Here is a 6,100-nt window from a genome sequence, read left to right on the forward strand (position 1 = left end):
GTCTCTTATCTCTCTTCCTCTCTACTTCCCTGTCCCCCTCTCAATTTCTCCATGTCTCTGTCCAATAAATAAAGACAATAAAAAATTATGAAGAAACATACATTTTTAGCCATGGAAAGTTTACAAAATGTTGTATTATCTCTGTTCTCTCCTGTTTTTACTTGCCCACAAATTTATGATCTTGTCAATGTTTTAGAAGTACAATTTTTTTACTTCCTCTAAATGTCTTGCCTATCCATCACCAAACCACAAATATCCCTCCACCAAGTCCATTGGACTACTACCTGATTTTTAACTCCTACCATCCCTTGGTTAACCTCAGTTCTGCAGTCTAAAACCATAATCTTTGTTGGGCTTTTCTTGTTTGCCTTGCTTTATTTACCCCCTTTAGGTGAGGTCATTCTGTAACTTCATTTTATAAAAGTTCTGTTAGTATCTTTTGCAGGTATGGTTTGATGGTAATGAATTTCTTTAATGATTACTTATCTGAAATTCTCTTCACCCCTTCTTCAAACCTGATCGATAACCTAGTAAGAGATAATATTCCTTGGTGAAGGTCTTTTCCATTCAAAACTTCAAATATAGTAGTTGGTGTAGTGGATAAAGCAATGGCCTCTCCAGCAGGAGGCCCCAAGTTCAATCCCTGGAGGCACATGTACCAGAGTGATGTCTGGTTCTTTCTCCTAAATAAATAAATAAATAAATAAAATATTTATAAAGAAAACTTTAAATATATCCTAGCAGTCTTTTCTAGCCTTTAGTTTCTATAATCAGCTGATAATCTTGTGAAATTTTCCTGAGAGGTGACTCTGCTTTTATCTAGAAGCCTTTAGACTCCTCTCTTTGTCTTTGAGCTTTGCCATTTTTGTGTCCTGGTGAACATAGGTTTGAATTCATTTTTCTTGGCTTTCTTCCACCTCCTAGATCGTGTGTGTGTGTGTGTGTGTGTGTGTGTGTGTGTGTGTGTGTGTGTGTAGGGGGAGTCTATTTTGTACAGATCAACTGCTTCAGTCCTTCTCTGTTGTTTGCTTCTCACTCTTTGCTTTGGACCAAATAAATTATTGGACACTCATTTCTATGAACAAAAGATGAACAGTTTAAATATTTATTTTTTCCCTAGCAAGAGCATACCCAGGTCTAGGTTAAGAGGTATATTCTTTTCTACGGATATATAACCTGTATGAACTTGGTGAAGACCATTTATTGTGACCATTATCCCCTACGGGTAAAATATCATCTGAGGCAAGACTGTGTATATCCTTTCTTGTTTGGTTAGTTTTTGTTATCTCTGAAGCATCACTGCTCTGGGCAAACTTTTTAACAGCAAGAGAGATGAGGGAAAAAAACCCCACAATACCAAAGACTTCCTTCAGTGAGTTCAAACATAGGTCATGAAACTTACTCCCTGCAGGTAGGAACCAGGAGTTTAAACCAGTCTTTATGCATGATAGAGTGTATATTCTACCAGTAAGCCAGTATTGGGTCTCTCTGTTTTTATTTTTAAAGAAATGTTCATATTGGGGCCAGATAGTCCCTACATACAGAGTGGTGGAGCAGTGCTTCAGCTTCCAATCTGTTTCTGTCCCACCTCTCAGTTTCTTACCTCTATCAAAAGAATGGATGTCAGGAGCAATGGGGTCATGCAGGCACTGAGTCCCAGCAATAATCCTGGTGGAAAAATAATACAGAAATAAATATAAAAGTAATGAAATGGAAAATTCCTGTGCTCCTGCAATACCACTCTAAGACATTTGACAAAAGAACAAATTTGAAAGGATATGTGCACACCAAATTCATAACTGCATTATTTGTAATAGCCTAACCTATGGGATCAACCTAGATGTCATTGACAGACGACTAGTAAAGAAGCTATAAGAAATGTGTTGGATGGAATGCCACTCAGGCATAAAAAATATGACACTGTAAGTTTATGACAAAATGAATGAAACTGAAAGTGAGTATGCTAAGTGAAATAAGTAGTGAAATAAAATTACTGATAGTCTCATTGACTTACATAGGGAATATAAACAGCTAAAACAAAATTATAATATACTCGGTGAAATTATAATATACTCAGTGAAATACTGTGCTGTCATTTTTTTAAAGATGATATTGTGTCCTTCAGAACAAAATGGGTTTCTTTGTTGTGCTGGTACTGAAACTTTAGTAGTGGGAAATTGTGTGTTAGGAGAGATTATAATCTTCAAATCTTACAATATTATAGATCAATTTAACATTTTTAATAGCAATTAAAGAAATGCAATCTGTAAAGGGCAGTTCTAAGCTTGTCCACTAGTGGTGGTTATGGTGGTTCTGGTTCACATGGATAACTGTGTGTTAGCTGATCTCCTTTAAAGACCTCAGATCAAGATATCCATTGACTCTACCTGACCAAGTTCAACCTCATCAGTATGCTCAAAGGTAGATGAGAGTGTTAGTAGAATTAATAATTTTCACTACTCTCATTTCTAATCATTATCAGCCACTGACTTTTTGGAAAGAAGCATGGAAATCTAAAGTGCATGTTTATTCTAGAAGTCTGCTTATTTTAATCCAAATTCTCCCTGACCTCCCGGCCAACTAAAAGATTTCATCATAATAAAAGTCAATAGAGTCATAGAACTGTAACAGGAAGTAGGTGAGGAGGGTATCTAAGTCTAATTAGATACAATTTCATTAGGAACTTTATAATGACTCACTGCAGACTATTGTGTACTTTTGCTTTCAGGTATATATTTTGCCTTAATTTGTGGATACATGTGAACATATGCTCTATCTCATGGAACTTGGTCTATATCTAGGTTTGGGGACTTTATTAGGAAGTGAACCACCTGGAATGGTATTAGAGAATACTATGAAAGGAAAGGTCTCACCGGAGTAATGAGGCTGAAGGGTTGACATTCCATGCCTGACGTGTCCTGGAGCTCAGCTTCCCCAGAGCCCCACCCTACTAGGGAAAGATAGAGGCAGGCTGGGAGTATGGATCAACGCGTCAATGCCCATGCTCAGTAGGGAAGCAATTACAGAAGCCAAACATTCCACCTTCTGCATCCCACAATGACCTTAAGTCCATTCGCCCAGAGAACAGGAAAAGCTATCAGGGGAGAGGATGGGATACGGAGATCTGGTGGTGGGAATTGTGCAGAGTTGTACCCCTCTTATCCTTTTTTGTCAATGTTTCCTTTTTATAAATAAAAATAAATAAATTAAAAAGTGAGTATGCTAAGCGAAATAAGTAGTGAAATACAATTACTGATAGTCTCATTGACTTACATAGGGAATATAAACAGCTAAAACAAAATTATAATAAAAAAATCAAACTGATTCCTAGACTTTATAAAAACCAAAGTGGTTATCAGAGAGAATTGGGTATCAAGGGAAACTTTATGTTTGTAGCTGCATTGTTGACAGTAGCCAAGGATCAGATGCAACCTAGATGCCCATTGGTAGACGACGGGATAAAGAAGCCATGGACATATACTCAGTGAAATACTGTGCTGTCATTTTTTAAAGATGATATTGTGTCCTTCAGAACAAAATGGGTTTCTTTGTTGTGCTGGTACTGAAACTTTAGTAGTGGGAAATTGTGTGTTAGGAGAGATTATAATCTTCAAATCTTACAATATTATAGATCAATTTAACATTTTTAATAGCAATTAAAGAAATGCAATCTGTAAAGGGAAGTTCTTTTATTTTATTTAATTAATTAATTTATTTTTATTTAAGAAAGAATAAATTAACAAAACCATAGGGTAGGAGGAGTACAACTCCACACAATTCCCACCACCCAATCTCCATAACCCACCCCCTCCCCTGATAGCTTTCCCATTCTCTATCTCTCTGGGAGCATGGACCCAGGGTCATTGAGGGTTGCAGAAGGTAGAAGGTCTGGCTTCTGTAATTGCTTCCCCGCTGAACGAGGGCGTTGACTGGTCGGTCCATACTCCCAGTCTGCCTCTCTCTTTCCCTAGTAGGGTGTGTCTCTGGGGAAGCTGAGCTCCAGGACACATTGGTGGGGTCTTCAATCCAGGGAAGCCTGGCCAGCATCCTGGTGGCATCTGGAACCTGGTGACTGAAAAGAGAGTTAACATACGAAGCCAAACAAATTGTTGAGCAGTCATGGACCCAAAGCTTGGAACAGTGGAGAGGAAGTGTTAGGGAGGTACTCACTGCAAACTCTAGTGTACTTCTGCTTTCAGGTATTGTAAAGGGCAGTTCTAAGCTTGCCCACTAGTGGTGGTTGTGGTGGAGTGACACATTCTGGTACAGATGGATAACTGCATGTTAGCTGGTCCCCTTTAAAGACCTCAGATCAATTAAAAAAAAAAAAAATGTCAATAGAGTCTATGCAACAATGACTGGTCCAGAGTTCTTTCTGGACAGAGTTCTTTCTGGGTGAAATGAAGCAAATAAAGACCTTCTGAATATTTCTTAGAATACCCAAATCTTAGACTTAGAAAAATAGTTGTAGGGTAAAACGTTCACTGAGTTGGAAAAAGACTTTTAGATTCATCTTTGAAAAAAGGATTAATCAAATCAATAGTATACAAATTAAAGGAAAATGCCAAATATAAAAAGTAGTAATAACCAATTTTAGTTACTTAACTATTATTTTCAAAGAAATATTCAGTTCATGGTTGTTTCAAAACAAGGTTTCAGACAAGAGAAATATGTCTTGGCAGTTTCAGGTAACAGAGGGAAATTTAAGATTACATCAATCAGACTGAACATCTGGAAAATGTTATGAATGAAAGTAGTGACTTCAATGCTTCTTTTTTTTTTCTCTCCAAGGAATGCTGGTGTGAGTGGAGAGTCATCATCGATAACTTCAATACTTCTAAAGTAACTTCTGATATTAGATATATTTCCAAATCAAATCTCACACAATTACAAATTTTGACTATTAGGAGGGTCTTAAATAAGCACTTTTGGTTTTCTTTTTTTGTACATAAGAGACCATACTCAAAGAAAATGAGGTTCTTCAAGGTCAAGTTTCTTCCTTTAAGTCAGGTATACCATTTGTTCATGCCTCTAGGACAAAGTATCCTATCTATTAAGTGTACCAAATGTAGTCACCCGGAGGATTTGATAAAAACTAATTGCTGAGCAACTAGACTCAGGTATTGAGTCAAACACAGTAGATCTCACATATTACCAAGGACCCAGCTTCCAGGCCTTGGTCCCCACCTGTGTGTGTGTGTGTGAGGGGTTCATAAGCAATGAAGCAGGTCTATAGGTACCTCTCTCACCTATTTCCCTCTCAGTTTCTCTCTGTCTCTATTTAAAAAGAGAGAGAGAGAGAAGAGAAAAATAAAAGAAATGGCCACCAGGAATGATGGATGAGGCCTAGCAATAAGCCTGATGGCAATTCAAAAAAACAACTTATTGTTCCCCCATTCTTGTAGTTTCTGAAGCTGAGGAGTTTGTATTCCAGGCTCTAATCTGAGAACCACTGTTCTAAGCATTAAAAATAACGGTAAAGGAAAATGGAGATTCAAAAAAAACTAAAGTTTTATCATAATGGACAAGATCTTTGGGTTATAAAGGCAAAAAGATTTTATTAGTGACTTAGTATTGGTCTACAAAATTACAAGATAGCTAGTGGGAATGAAAACTACTATGGAGAACATTATGGAGAATCCTTAAACAAATACAAATGGAAATACCTTATAATCAGCAATAACACTTCTAGGCCTTTATCCAAAAGCGATAATAACACTAATTCGAAGGGATATATGTACCCCCATGTTCACAGCTGCATTATTCACAATAGCCAAAGTTTGGAAGAAACCAAAAATGCCCTTTAACAGATGACTGGATAAAAAAGTTATGTGACATATACTCGATGGAGTACTACTCAGCAATAAAAAAATGACTTTACATCCTTTGAGATAAAATAGAACACGAGAACATTATGCTTATTGAAGTAAGCAAGGAGGTAAAGGAAAACTACAGGATGGTTTCACTCATATGTGGAACTTAGAAAACTGAACACACACTTAAAACATACAAATCCAACCCATATTTATATTGTGGAAAGCTATAGTTGTTACCTAGGGGTATGGGGAGTGGGCACAGACTTTTGGTGGCAGAAAAGGTG

The sequence above is a fragment of the Erinaceus europaeus genome, chromosome 8 (assembly GCF_950295315.1).
Source record: "Erinaceus europaeus chromosome 8, mEriEur2.1, whole genome shotgun sequence".
Taxonomy (NCBI): domain Eukaryota; kingdom Metazoa; phylum Chordata; class Mammalia; order Eulipotyphla; family Erinaceidae; genus Erinaceus; species Erinaceus europaeus.